General features: G+C 42.0%; 2 non-coding genes across 2 annotated transcripts; one reads left to right on the forward strand and one right to left on the reverse strand.

The window, feature by feature from the left end:
• Positions 1-3,180: 3,180 nt before the first annotated feature.
• LOC120259718 lies at positions 3,181-3,287 on the forward strand. Its single transcript, XR_005536273.1, has one exon. It is a non-coding gene; the product is annotated as a small nucleolar RNA R71 (small nucleolar RNA).
• Positions 3,288-14,159: 10,872 nt separating this feature from the next.
• Positions 14,160-14,266, reverse strand: LOC120259665. The gene has a single exon (XR_005536222.1). It is a non-coding gene; the product is annotated as a small nucleolar RNA R71 (small nucleolar RNA).
• Between the last annotated feature and the right edge of the window lie 1,818 nt (positions 14,267-16,084).

A 16,084-nucleotide genomic window follows, 5' to 3' on the forward strand; every position in this document is an offset into this window, starting at 1 on the left:
TGGCCCTTGTGCCGAAAATTTTAAAAATACACATCAAATCATTTCTAACTCTTTCTAAGCATGTATAGACCATCTAATCATAAAAACGAAGCAGCATTCACTATTTTAATTAATTAAAATCAAGTATGGCGAAGAGAAAAGAGAAAGAAGGTTTACACACAGGGTGAAGATGAAAACTTTGAAAATGGCCGGAAAACTGGAGTAAAACCTCTCCAGATAGACGACGCAAGGTCGAGAAAGTGAGTGAGTGTGTTCTTTGAGCGATTTGGAGTGTAAAGGTGAAGAAACACCAAGAAATTTTAAAGAAAATCCGCATCTCTTGGTGTTTTGCACATTCACACAGGCGTGTGGAAATTACTCATGCCCGTGTGACTCAACAAGAGATCTTCACAGGGACAGATGCACGCCCTTGTGATTTCATGGGATGGCACTCCTTGCCTCTGAACTCAACCACACGGGCCTGTGGAAATTCCCCACGCTAGTGTGCCCGACCCACAGGGGCATCCACACTCCCTTGTCCATCCAAAAAATTTCTCTAAGTGTTCCACACGACCCTATGGAAATTCCACATGGGCGTGTGGATCTTCATAGAGGTACTCACAGGGGCATTCCCACGCTCATGTGTCTTCTCATGATGGTGAGATTTTCTCTGCAGAAAATCACACGGGCATGTGAAAATTACCCACACCCGTCTGTAATGCACAGGGGCAGACACATGCCCCTATGTCATCTTAGGATAGAGCTCTGAACGTTTGCAGAGAAACACATACCTGTGTGGAAATTCCATCCAGGTGTGTGACCATCACAAGGTCCTTCACTGGGGCAGACACACGTCCTTGTGTCCACTCAGGATAAACTCTGAATGAAAACACATGCCCGTGTGGTATTTCCACACGGCCATGTGCCTTCTTTGGTTAACTTAAAAAAAATCTGTATGCTCTACAGAAAATTCCTGAACATGTATACATGCTCAAAGCCTACCTCTACAATGCAAAATTAACCAGAGAATCATGAAAAACATAAAAACATGCTCAAACGACAAAGAAACTTTGCCATGTGCAATTTGGCACATGATAAGATCATTGATCCACATGAAAAACACAGCAATTTGCATGTAAAAATCAAGACACCAACACTCAAAACCTTATTCATGCAAGTACTGACTAAAACTTAGAAAAACAGTACAAAATTGGGTTACCTCCCAAGAAGAGCTTGTTTATCGTCAATGAGCTTGATGTGCCTTGCCTTACATCACAGGGGCTCATAAAATGAAGGTTTCTCTCTTACCCATAACTTGAAAACACGATGAACAGTCTTTTGAAGGTAGAGGGAGAGTTATCAGATTTGTTACCGCACAAGGGTTCATCACCCTTACTCCATTCTTGCTCATCCCCATTAGCCTTGTGGCGTTTCTTATGATGTCTCCTTGTACACTTCATCTTTAAAAGCACTTTTTATATGATCCCTGGAGTAGACGGTACCTTTTCCTCTAGACCAAGCATTAATTAAGACTTCTTTATTTTCCACTCTTGGCCTAACAACCCCTCGTACTTGCCCGGATTCAACCTTTCCTGCACATATTCATCAATTAGTTCATTGGTAGTGCCAAGAAAATAAAGAATATTATCAAAGTTAAGAGAATGTTGCATGGCTTTGGTGAGGCGGTATGCAAGCTTGTCATCTCCAACCCTCAGTGTCAACTCCCCGCCGTCCATGTCTATAAGTGCCTTGGAAGTGCGCAAGAATGGCCTCCCAAGTATCAAAGGAACATCTACATCCTCATCGACATCCAACACTATAAAGTCTATAGAAATATGTACTTGTCAACCTTGACAAGCACATCTTCAATGATGCCTCTCGGATGTCTCACCATTCGGTCCGCCAATTGAAGTGTCATACGAGTAGGCCTAGGCTCTCCCAAGCTTAGTTTCTAAAAGAAAGAGTATATCATGATGTTGATACTAGCCGCTAAATCCGCCAATGCCATCTCTTCACCCAAATTACCAATGTTGCACGGGATGATGAAGCTTCCAGGGTCTTTCTTCTTGTTCGGCATATTCTTTTACAAAACTACTGAACAAAAGACATCAAGGATGACCGATGCACTCTCCTCTAACTTTCTTTTGTTGGTCAAAAGATCCTTCAAAAACTTTACATACCGAGGCATTTAGGACAACCCCTCCACAAAAGGAATGTTGATGTGGAATTACTTGAATATACCCAAGAACTTCTTGTATTGCTCATCATTTTGATCGTTCCTCAACTTTGAAGGATAAGGGATTCTTGGCTTGTAAGGTGGGGTTGCCACCTCCTTCTCTTTGTTTACTCTCTCCTCAACCTCCATGACCTCGGGTGCTTCAACATTAGTCTTCTCCCTTGGAAGCCTACTTTCAACCTCATGACCACTTCTCAAAGTGATTGCATTCACATGTTCTCTCAGATTGGTTTCAGTGTTACTAGGCAAGTTTCCTTGTGGCCTCTCCAACAATGACTTCGCAATTTTCCGCATTGGATTTTCTAGATTGCGCAATGACACGGTGTGATTGCAAAGTGTAGCTTCGACTGATTGGAACCTTGTATCCGATGATTGGACGAATCATGTCAAAGCTTTCTCTAAGTCGGTCATTCGTGTCTCCAAGCCTGAAACTCAATTCTCCATGTTCGGGGCTTGTTGTTGTTGTTGGAAACCCGATGGTATCATGGCCTTTCATTGCCCTTGGTTATTCCAAGAAAAGTCGGGCTGGCTTCTCCATCATTGGTTGTAGGTGTTGCTATAAGGATTACCTTGTCCTTTTCCCGAATTGCCCACAAAGTCTACTTGTTCAGTTGGAGCTAATGTAGCAATTGAAATAGGACAATCATATGGCATATGTGAACCCCAACAACCAACACAACTTGTGATTGCAGCTACCCTTGGTGAAGTCAATGTATCAAATTTCAATGCTTAATACCTCTACTTGGGCTGCCAAGGATGTAACCACATCAATTTCATGGAGTCCGGCCACTTTCTTCCTTTCTCTTGCATTCCATTGGTATCTATTCAAACACATTTCTTCAATCAATTACCGGGCTTGTTCGAGAGCCTTATTTCCTATTGTACCTCCTGTGGCAGCATCTAGAAGTTGTTTATTGCTTGACCTTAACCCGTTATAAAATGTATTAATGATCATCCACTCGAGGAACCCATGTTGTGGACACTTCCGAAAAAGATCTTTGAATTATTCCCAAGTCTCAAACAAAGTTTCAAGTTCCATCTGAACAAATAGAGATATCCCATAACAAAGCTTCTCCAATTTTCTCGGAGGGAAGTACCTTGCAAGGAAAGCTTCGACCATTTCATTCCATGTTGTGATGGAAGCTCTTGGCAATGAATGAAAGCCATTGTTTGGTCCTTCTTTTCAAAGAGAATGGGAAAGCCCTTAATCAAATTGCATTATCAAAGACCCCATTGATCTTCAACATGTCACACACTTCAAGGAAGTTCTCAATATGATTATTCAGGTCTTCATCGGCTAACCCATTAAATTGTCCAGATTGTTGAACCATCTGAATAAAGGCCGGCTTCAACTCAAAATTTTGGGCTGCTACTGGTGGCCTCACAATGCTCGATTGTGTCCCTTGAATAGTAGATCTAACAAAATCTGAAAGGATTCTTCAATGGCCCTCTTGTTCAGCCATGTTTTCAAATCCTTCACCCTTTATTTCATCTGAATGATTCTATTCTTGCACAAGTTCTTTACCACTTCTACAAAGTGTTCATTCAAGTTCAGGATCGCCTTCAACTAATAAGAAAGGAAAAACAAGTCAGAATGATGATAGAATAAGAAAGTGTGAAATAGATTGAATGATAAATAGCTAAATAGCAAAGTGTAAAATATTTCTAAAATGCCTACTCTCCAGTAACAGTGCCAAATACTTGATAACGCCCCTTGCGTGTGACCCGCAAGTGCACTGGTTTATCAAAGTAATAAATCCCAGGTGAATGGGTTATAGTATCCATAGGGAATAGTGAATAGAAACACAATGATTGCTACTTAACTAAGTGAAGATAAAACAATAATAGTGTGGATAAAATCAATGTGAACAAGACTAAAGAAAATAAAAAGAGTGGCATGATAAAATAAGAGGAAAGACAATCGATAAAAAGCGGGGTACTCAGAAATTGTTCACCATAGGGTTATTGATTCAAGTGCAAGACCAACTATTATGTCTCCTAACTGATGCTTACTGAGTCATGGAAATCCTAGAATACACGGTCCCAAACCTAAGGTCAACCGTGACTAACTCTACACTATGCCTTGGTGGAGAAATTGCTCAGTCTCAACACCTCACACTATGCATAGTTGCAAGAAGCTCAAGGGATTCCAAGTGATAAATCCTACTACTATATGTAGATCTAACCCTTTGGTCCAGGCGAAAGACCCCTAGTCATAATTAAGCCTCAGATACTAAGGATTACTTCAACACTTCACTCTATTGCTCGCACAACTAAGCCCCAATGGAGTTCCTCTCTTAACACTTCACTCTATTGTGAGTGCAAATAACTCTAGGAACATGGAGATAGGATAAATCACACTGGAGGGGAAAGGGGATGCTCCGCTACCTCTTGACTCATTCTCTCAACCCTCTCCAATCTAGCATTGTCCAACCCTAATGTTGTGTCACTCATTGACAAAGGCTACCAAGATGGACTTTTAACCCTAGTGTCACTTATAAGTGCTTGTGCGATAAGAATACGAAGTGTTCTTTCCTTGTGTTGAGCATTACTTTTCTTGGGTTTTAATGCTAATATGTGTGTATTTATGTTACTTTCATGCAGGTAGGGTTGTGAGACCGATTATGAGAGAAATAAGCCAATGTGGGTCATAATGCACCAATTTGGAGGAAATCTTGCTAAGGTTCAAACGCGATGACATAGGTCGGATTCGAGATGCGAGAATATGTGCCAACCTCCTCGTATTCGAGTTAGCATAACTATTTGGAGGGGCACAAAGGCAGCCACATTCAAGCATTCTGACTTGTGCATATAGAACAAGATCTCCATAAACATGTTCGTTATTGAAGAAGCAAAAGTGATCCCCGACATAAACATGTGCCCGTTTGTGTTAACTCAATGAAAGCATGGATTCGGGAGTATTTCGGTTCGATACTGTAGTAGGGTAATGTACCAAAAACTGTAGCAAGAATATTGTACCAGCACTGTTCACAGCCAGCTGAGAAAATAGGAAAACAGAGAATCCACATGGGCGTGTGGAAATTCCACACGCTCGTGTGAAAAATTCACTAGGGCGCTCACACGGGCATGTGGATTCTCAATTCCAGCCCTTTAGAAGCCGATTTCTGCCTCGATTTCAGTATTCTTTTGTCCATCTTTTCCCCAACTTAAGAGAGGGCTGCGGTTAGGGTTTTGAGAGGTATTGGCTAGGTCCTTGGAAAGGTTCTACGGCTCTGACATCGTGCGCTGCTTGGAAGAAGGTTAGTGGGAGAGCTTTCGTCGGCACCAATCCGACGAGGTGTATCATAAGCCGGACAAAGGGACCCTTGCGATGAGTAGAGGACTCTCCACAAGACCATCGCCATGACTAACGAGGGGGTTTTATATGGATGCTTTGTTTTTATATTCGATTTCATTGATTGTATCTAGGTCCATGGAGAGCTAAACCCCTAGTGGGTACTTGGGTATTTGTGAACCCTAGGATGTATTCATTTCATTGAATCTCTTTATTATGCTTTCAATTAATTGATGTTTATTGTAAGTTCCAATCTTGTATGCTTGATTGTATGAATACTTCCCTAGAAGTGACACTAGAGTTGAGAGTTCTTCTTGATAACTCTTGTGAGTGAGTGACACACCACACTATAAGAGTTAGACAAAGCTAGATTGGAGAGGATTGAGAGGGTGAATCGAGAGGTAGTGGAGCGTCCCTTTCCCCTCCGGTGTGATCTATCCTATCTTCATGTTCCAAGAGTTCTTTGCGGCTATAGTAGAATGAATGGGCTAAGGGATGACCTTCCGCTGGGGCTTAGTTGCGAGTGCAACATAGTGAAGCGTTGAAGTGATTTTAGCATCTAGGGCTTAATTGTGGCTAGGGATCTTTCACCTGGACCAAAGGGTTAGGTCTATACATATGAATAGGCTTTATCATTTGGAATTCCTAGAGCTCATTGCAATTCTATACGAGTACGAGGTGTTGAGATTATTCGATTTCTTCTCCGGGACATGTATAAAGTTAGGCATGGTTGATCTTAGATTTGGGACTATGTAATTAAGGATTTCCACGACTCACTATTGCATTAATTAGGAAGCATAATAGAGGTTTCTTGCACTTGAAACGATTGTCCTAGGCGGAACAATATCCGGGTACCCCATCTTTATCGATTGCCTTACCTTCTCCTTTACTTGTGCTCTCTTTCTTGTTGTTTTTACTTCTGAGAATTGTTACTTCTGAGAATTGAATCTTGTCACACATATCACTATTCATCTTCCACGTTAGTTAAGAAATAACTTAAGTGTCTTTATTCCCTACTTTCTGTGGATGTGATACTGATGAATCCGCAAGTGCATGGGTCGTCAAGTAATACCTTGTGCGTGACACAGGGGTCGTATTCCGTAGGGTCCCAAGAGCTACTATTACTTCCCCCTAGACCGCACTGTCTAGTCTACCAAATATAGGACTAAAACAAGATAAGGAAAATAACAAGGAGAAAACTATAAACACATGGACTAAGGCTCACCACATAGACATATGAAGGAAGCAAATAACAATGAAAGTGCGAGGTCCCGGGGCGAGGATCTCCTCGGGACTACTAAAACTAGATGGATGTTAGAATTACAAAGACAGTGGTGGTTGGACCAAGAGACTTCCAAAAATAGATCATCCCGATGGTCACTACGGTAATCCCTGATCCAATAAGAGTATTGGCTCAGAATTTTTTCCGACCAAATCCTCCTACGATCGCATTATAAGTATGGAGATCTCAAATTAAGGCCGAAACTCAACCTAGGTACATCCCTAATAGTTGGATGGGTATGAAATACCCAATGGTCATGGTGTATTCATACATGTATTCCTTCCAAGCAAGGTGTGTCGAGTATAAGGGCGATGGTCTCGCACCAAATACAACCTAGAAGTTGGATCATAGAGTTCTCATGCAAAACAACACATCAAAGAGCACCAAGCAAGGATCACAAACCACACAAATACCATAAATGTAAATCAAGCATCCATACAAGCAAGTTTGTCCAAAGGTTCACCGGATGCCCGGTGACCTTGGGAGTTTAGTTCAACATCAACAAAAGAGAAAGTGTAGGAGGTAAGAGATACAAAGAAAAGCTCAATCAAACTCCCCTAAGATGAAGACTAGAAGATGGTGATGAGAACTCGTTAGATCCACGCCGGCGAGCTCCTAGATCATTTTCCTTGAGTGTAACCTTCTTCCCCCTTCTATTTGCCTGTCAGATCTGCCTTCTCCCGCAGCCTTGAAGCTCTAGAAAATGATGGTGGAGAGTAGTGGCCAAAAGTCCCCCTAAATAATGCCCTAACAAGCCTATATATGCCCAGATCCCGATGGGTAAATGGGTCAGTATACCGGCCGTATGCCGACCCCTCGGGATTTTCAGTTTTTCTGCTGAGAAGCCCGCGATGACATACAGTAACTGCTACAGTAACAACGTTTCGATTCCGAATTCATCCCCAATCTCGTCGCCGAGTCCCCAGGGCTTCTACTAGGCCTGAAATGTAAAAATAACCCAATTTAGACCAAAAAGGGCATTGATTCAACAAATACTGTAAATAATAATATAAAACAAATACATGCGAAATATGTACTTTTAGACGTTTATCAGATACCCACTCATCTTGGATTATTACTTTAACGCCCGTGCACTTGCGGTTTACATGCATATTCGAATGTGTCAGTCACTCTAAGGGAGAAATCATTCAACAAGCATTCATGATTGGAATTCAATTAAAAACATCAATTAAGGAAAACATATTAAAAGTCAATGAAATAATAACATCCTAGGGTTTACAAGTCCAAGTACCCACTAGGGTGTTTAGCTCCCCATGGAGCAAGATACAATCAATAATGAAATTGAAAGTAAAAACATGTAATCCGTAAGGAAATCCCCTCGGTATTCGTGTCGATGGTCTTGTGGAGTAGCCTCGTCCTCTCCAAAGGTCCCCTTGTCAAGCCTAGGCCAAACCTCGCAGGATCGGTGCCGATGAAAGCTCTCCCAATAACTATCTTCCAAGAGAAACATGGTGTCAAAGCTGTAGAACCACTCCAAAACCCTTGCCAAAGATCCTCTAAACCCTAGCCGCAGGCCTCCCTATAGTTGGAGAAAAGATGGAAAGAAGGATGAAAGATGGATCACCAAATCGGTACAAGTATGGCTTTATAAAGGGCTAGAATCGGGCATCCACACAGGCATGGGCAATTTACACACGCTGGTGTAGATTTCTGGAAATCTGATTTTTTGCGGGTTGTGAATAGTAACTGCTACAATAAATGTTTACAATGATTTGCTATAGTACTTCACCAAAATACTCCCGATCCACACTTTTCATCATGGCAAACATAAACGGGCAGATGTCTATGCCATAGATCGCATCGCTACTTCAATAAAATACAATATTGGTAAAGATCTTGTTAACATTGCACAAGTCAGAATATGCAAATGTGACTGCGTTTGTGCCCCTCCAAACCATGTAATTGCTTGAACGCATGGAGGTTGGCACACATTCACATATCTTCGATCACAACTTGTGTCTTTACATTTGTTCACTCCAAGACTTCATCAACAAAGTACAATTGCAATCTACTTTGCTTTTTTTCTTTCATTATTTGGCTCCATAACCTTTCATGCACGAAAGTTCACAAATACCATGCATTAGCGCTAAAACCTGATAAAAGTAATGCTCATCAAAAGAAAAGAATACTTTGTCTTACTAATACACAAGCACTTATCAAGGGGCGTGTGAATGCCCCTTTGGATGACCCTGTGAATGGCACACGGGCGTATGTAATTTCTACACGCCCGTGTGAAACTCTGCAGAGACTTTATCTCCATAATGAGAGCATACAGGGGCGTGTGATTGCCCCTGTGAGTACCCCTATGAGCATCCACAAGCCCATGTGGAATTTCAATAGGGGTATGTGGAACACTTTGACAAATTCTAGGGAAAATAGAAGAGGCATAGCGGCGTATGGGTGCCCCTGTAGGTCAGGTACACGGGCATGGGTAATTTCTACACGCCCGTGTGGATGTGTTCAGAGTCTAAGGAGGCTATCTCGAGAGCACACAAGGGCGTGTGTATGCCTATGCGAGTGACCCTGTGGGAGTCACACGGGCATGGGTAATTTCCACACGCCTGTGTGGTGCACAGAACACCAATGGGCGCGATTTTTCTTTAAAACCCACTCGCATCTCTTCATTCTAAAACTCCTAAATGCTCAACGAACGCTCCTCTTCATCTCCCCGACCCATCACCATCTATTTATAGAGATTTGAGTGAGTTTCCCAACCCCATTCAAAGTGTTTGACTTCATTTCATCGGTAAGCCTCATTTTCCCTTTCTCTTCACAAATCTTCATTTCTTTTGCTTATTGTGGTTGATTTCACATGTTTACATGTTTAAATTGCTAGTAGATGTTTTTGGAAAGGATTTAGAGAGTGATTTGTGTATTATTGGGCCTATTGGAGCTTGCTGTCATACGGCTTTCACGCCTCGAAGATCCACACGGGCGTGTGGAATTTCCACATGATCGTGTGGATTCCTATAGAGATTATTTTCAAGTTAAATTTGATTGATTTCTTTTTAAATCTTTGCATGAATGGCTCCTAGGTCAAAGAAAGTGGCCGGTAAGTACCCTAGAGAGACTTCTCCTAAGCTGGAGCACATCTAGTTCGCCATCCCCAAGCATCAGGTCCGTTTAGAGAGATTGGCGAAGCTCAAATTTTGTCAGTCATATTTCCCCGACTTGAGAGCACTTAGGGAGATTCAGTTGGGAGATGAATTGGCCGATGAGTTAGAGGAGCTTATCTCCATGGGTAGCCGGAGTTGACTACTTTCTATTCGAGAGCCAGCTATCTATATGCTCACTTTAGAGGTGCTTGCATCATTTGAGTTTGACCGCTCGTACTCCAGCTTCGACAGCATTGATGCCATTCAGCTCAGAGCCTTTGGACAGTATCACAGTATGAGTGTTACACAGTTTTTAGTTCGATTGGGTCTTGTGTAATACTAGCAATACCGCATGGATGTGTGCCAATTCATGTAGCCTTGATGAAAAGTGTGGCATCAGGAACATTTTGGAGAAGTACTATAGCAGTTTATTGTTAGAAATCATTGTAGCAATTACTATTCACAGCTTGCGGTAAACAAGTTCTGGAAATCCACACAACCGTGTGAAAATTCCGCAAGCCCCCGATTCTAGCCCCTGTAAATACTGCAACTTTAGTTTTTTAGAGAGATCTTTTTTTCCTATCTTTTACCCACCTTGGGAGGCACTCGTGGCTAGGGTGGGAGAGGCTTTGGCTAGGTCTTTGGAGTAATTCTAAGGTCTTTAGAGTAATTCTACGGCCTTTGACATCCCGTTCATTTGGATAAGAGTTATTGGGGGAGCTTTCATCGGCATCGATTCGGCAAGGTGTGCCCTAGGCTTGACAAGGGAATCCTTGGAGAAGACGAGGCGTCTCCAAAAGACCATCGATACGGACTACAAGGGGGTTATATCTATGGATTACATGTTGTTACAAGGGACTACAAGGTGGGTCTAGCATAATCTGAGAGTGTACTCTGCTACTCATTCTGTTCTGCCATGCTATTAGACCCTTCATCTTCTATCTCAGTGTGATTTGATTGTTCTTGCACAGGTTCTTTTCCCCTTCTATGAATTCTTCATTCAATGTCTGGATTTTCTTCAATAGATGTCGAAGGGTTTCCTCAGGTCATAACTTGGAGCTGTAACCAAAGAAAAGAAAACAAATTCGAATGATGGAAAAATAAGAAAATATGAAATAAAATAAAAGATGAATAGAAAAAATATCAAAGTGCAAAATGTTTCCAAAATGCCTACTCCCCGGCAACAACGCAAAAACTTTGACACGCCCCTTTTGCGTGTGAACTGCACGTGCACTGGTTGTCGAAGTAATAAAAGAACCCTAGTGAGTGGGCAGTCATATCCACAGGGAATAGTGATAAAAAATACAAGATTTGCTATTTAACTATGGTGAAGATGAATTAATAGTGGTGAGAACAATATCAATGTGAAAAAGAAAAGAAATAAAGAAAACAAGAAAGAGAGATGCAATAAAATGAGAGGAAAGGCAATCGCTAGAAATTGGGGCACCTGGACATTGCTCACCCTAGGACTATTGCTTAAGGTACAAGACAATCATTATATCTCCCAACTGATGTCTAATGAGTCATGGAAATCCTAAAACACATTGTCCCAAACCTAAGATCAACCATGACTAACCCGACACTATGCCCAAGCAGAGAAATCGCTCAGTCTTAATATCTCACACTGTGCAAGGTTGCTTAAAGCTCTTGGGACTCCAAGTGATAAACCCTATTCCCTAATCTAGATCTAACCCTTTGGTCTAGGCAAAAGACCCCTAGTTATAATTAAGCCCTAGCACTAAAGATTACTTCAACACTTAACTCTGTTGCTTGTACAACTAAGTCCCCAGCAGAGTTCCTCTCTTAGAACTTCACTCTATTATGACTGTAAAGAACTATTCAAACATGGAGGTAGGATAAATCGCACTGGAAGGGAAAGGGGATGTTCTGCCACCTCTCGACTTGCCATCTTAACCCTCTCCAACCTAGATTTGTCTAACCCTCATGGTGTGTCAGTCATCTACATGGATTACTAAGATGGATTCTCAACCCTAGTGTCACTTTAAGGGAAAATTAACTTAATAAGCGTTCAAGATTGGAACTCAATTAGAACATCAATTAAAGAAAACATAATAAAAGGTTATTGAAACAAAATCATTCTAGGGTTTTAAAGTCCAAGCACCCAGTAGGGGTTTAGCTCTCCATGGAGCAAGATACGTGATAAATGTCTAAATGTACATATTTTGTATCTACCAATGCGCATGTTTATTATATTTTATTGAGAACTCGATGCCTTTTTTATGGTTTAATCATTTTATTTCATGTTTCAAGCACAAAGGAGGCCTAAGTGAGCTCAACGACGGAATGTAAGAAGAAATCGACATTGAAAACGTCATTTTTGGACCCCGGGCACTGTGTATGCATTGTAGCATCTCGGAACATGAAAATTTCTGAAAAAGTCTAAGTCTGGATTTCCTTATAGGCAGTATTATGACCATCCTCGTGGGCAGTATTGTGAGTGTGAGGCCACTCGCAGGGAAGCCCAAGTTCATCCCTTTATAAGCATTGTTAAGGTTTCTTTTGAGGAGAGGAAGCCTTCTTCTTGGATCTCACCACCACCACACCAAATCGGAGCTAGAAGTAAGGTTTTGAGGCCATTTCCACGGAGGATTCGACGAGGAGAGTGTGATTTTGTTCGAGATTTACTCCTAGAGCTTTTGTAGAGGAGGTTGAAGACAAGGGAAGCCACCTCTTGTGTGGCGTCTTTGGAAGCTACTCCGGCCTTCATTCTTTGAGGGAGTGTTTCTTATGTTTTGTTTGGTTGTTGCATGGATTTATTGTTGTATTTGATGACTATGAACAACTAAACCCCAAGGTCACTGGATGTAGGTGAACCTTGGGGGTGAACTTGTGCATGTATGGATGCTTGGTTCTTTCTATTGTATTTTGGCTTGTTTGTGATCCTTGCTTGGTGTATTTGAATACTTTGGTATGCATGAGAACTCGGTGTATCAATTCTTAGGTAATGCTAGGTTACATAAACATTGCCATAGTGTTAGACTCACCAAGTTTGGAAGGGAAACATGTATAAATACGCTGGGACCATCGGGTATTTATACCCCTCCAATTCTAGGGTTAAGTATTAGCTTGTATTCTAACCCTAACTTGAGAAAACCACCTTTCCCATTGCAATCATAGGAGGATTTTGGTGGAAGAGATTCCGTATCCAATACTCGTACCGGATTAGGGGTTAATTGCCGTGACCATCGGGTTGACCTAATCTAGGGTATTCTCGGTCCAACTAGCCAATTGCATGTTAGTTCTGGCATCCTGCACACTTTAGTAGCCCCTGAGAGGATCCTCATCCGCGACCGCTTTCTTTTCTTTTATTATCCCCCGTATCTTGCCTTCATTGTTAGCATTTTATTTGCATTTTACTTGTTTATTTGTTTTATCACTATCACATTCAAACTTGGAGGTTAAACAACATAGCGAAGAGGAAGTAAGAGTAGCTTCTCGGGCCCTTGGGAATATGACCCCCTCATGCTCGCACGAGGGGTATTACTTCGCGATCCAGTACACTTGTGGGGAAGTGATCAAGTTTTTGGCGCCGTTGCCGGGGAACCATGAGGAATACTCGGAAAAATTTAAGCTTGTTGATTTGACCATTGTTTTGTTTTTGTTTATCATTTGTGTATATATTTCATCATTCTTCCATTTGTATTCTCTTTTCTTTTTTTTTTCTTCTTCAATATCTATGTCTTGACTCTAATTATCTTGCAAGGTACCCATCTTATGACATGAGTGAGTCAAGTGAATTTAGTTGAGCCCAACGACGAGATTGAACGAGCCTTGCATCAACAGTTGAGAGAAGTGGCCGAAAGTTCAAGACAGTAAGAGATCCGGGTTGAATCTAGTGAGCCTTCAGTTATGGCCGAGCCAAGGCGAACTTTATCTGATTTTGAGAGGCCACAATTTACCGAGGAGGAATTTAGTGTGCAAGCACCTACTGTTCCGGCTAATAATTTTGAGATCAAGGCAAGCACGATAGGAATGGTTCAAAACTCAGTACAGTTTGATGGGTTAGCTGATGAGGACACACAAGCTCATCTTTCTCGCTTCCTTCAAATTTGTTCAACTTTCAAGATCAACTCTGTATCTGATGATGCCATTAGGTTGAGATTATTTCCATTCAGTCTGAGAGGAGCGGCATACAGATGGCTCACTTCTTTAGCTCTTGGTTCTATCACAACATGGAAAGACATGGTGGAGAAGTTCATTGCTAGATATTTCCCACCAAGCAAGGCAATGAGACTGAGATAGGAGATTTCATCCTTCAGGCAAGGGGACACCGAGACATTGTTTGAGGCAAATGAACGGTTTAAGGATCTTCTACGCATGTGCCCTCATCATGGATTCCCTACATGGATGAGAGTGAAGATGCTTTGTAATGGGCTGAATTATGCTATAAGGCAGCTCATCGATGCAGCAGCTGGTGGTTCTTTGAGTAATAAACTCCCTAAAGAAGCTGATATATTAATCGAGAACATGGCTAGCAACGAATGTCATTGGAGCACTAGACAAAAGGCACCAAGAGTAGCAGAGCTGTACGAGGTGAATAAAACCACTGCTTTGGCTGCAAAAGTGGATGCGTTGACCAAGAGTGTCATGGATAACAATGCATTGGCCACAAAGGTTGAAACTTTAACACAGAGATTTGATCAGTTCATGTTGGGTTCTGGCTCAAGTCCTAAGGCTGTGATGTCATGTGAAATATGTGGTGCTGGGCATGCAACAACCCAATACCCTATTCTTGTTGCTTCCCCTGCACCGACTGAGTCAGTAGATTATGTCAGTGGAGGACCAAGGGGTCCGGGAAATGCTTTCGGTAACACTTACAACCCGGGGTGGAAGAACCATCCAAATTTCTCTTGGTACCAAGGTTAGTCACAACAAAGACCACCACCACCTCAAGGTCCTCAGTTTCAGCCCCAATAACCACAAGACAGGAAATATACCACTGAAGATGTGTTGGTAAAGTTCATGATTAATATTGAGGCAAGATTTCAGAATATTAACAATCAGTTAACACAGCATAGGGGACAGTTCATTGAGATAAGCACTGTGTTGAGAAATCTTCAAGCGTCTGGGCAATCTCTTGAGAACCAGGTGGGATAGCTTACTAGAGCACAATCAGAACGACCCTCAGGTAGCTTACCAAACAACACTGAAAGCAACCCGAGGGAGCATTTGAAGGCTGTCACACTAAGAAGTGGGAAATAGTTGGAGGCAAGGGCCAAGGAGAGCCCAAATGCCTCTAATAATGGGGTACTTGAAGGATCTCCTCACCAACAAGAGGAAGCTAGAAGACTTGGAGCCTGTGACTCTATCGGGGAATTGTTCTGCTGTGATCCAGAAGATGCTTCCTAAGAAACTCACCGATCCCGGCAGCTTCATCATCCCCTGTGTGATTGGGGAAGGAATGAAACAAAATGCTTTAGTCGATTCCGGGGCCAACATAAATGTGATGCCATATAATTTGTTCTTAAAGTTAGAGTTAGAAGATTTGAGGCCCACTTGGATGACCCTGCAGCTTGTAGATCGCTCAGTGAGAAGACCTCTAGGAGTGGTTGAGGATGTTCTAGTTCGAGTCGACAAACTTATCATTCTAGTGGACTTTGTGATTTTAGATGTGGATGATGATGTTGAAGTCCCATTGATTCTCGGTCGCCCATTCCTTAACACTTATGGTGCTTTGATTGATGTCAAGGGAGGCAAGATGACCTTGAGAGTTGGAGATGAACAAGTGGTCTTCACCCTCCCTGAAGCAATGAAAAACACACTTGATCATGATGATACTTTATACTTTACTGATAATACTAATTTAATCATCTCTGATTGTGTGTAGGAGGTTTTGGCTCTAAATCCCTTAGACGAGTACTTGGAGGGGTTCGAGATCAACGAGGTTGAGGCCAAGGTCCCCTCTCCTCCACCAACTCACAAAGTAGCCCAAATGGAGGCTAGCCCACCACCTCATGGACAAAAAAAGAAAACCTTGAAGAAAGTGTGGAGAAAAACGAATGAAAGATTGAAAAGAAGTGTGTTTGTCTCCACAATGCCACCCAAGGAGGTGGGCCGCTTATACTTCGAGAGCCAAGGCAAGTTCCAAATTTTTTCATGTCTCTCAATGAACTTTCTGGGTAACAACACTTTGCCAAAGAATGGAGGTAACTCTC

Source organism: Dioscorea cayenensis, chromosome 4 (genome assembly GCF_009730915.1).
Source record: "Dioscorea cayenensis subsp. rotundata cultivar TDr96_F1 chromosome 4, TDr96_F1_v2_PseudoChromosome.rev07_lg8_w22 25.fasta, whole genome shotgun sequence".
NCBI classification, from domain to species: Eukaryota; Viridiplantae; Streptophyta; class Magnoliopsida; order Dioscoreales; family Dioscoreaceae; genus Dioscorea; species Dioscorea cayenensis.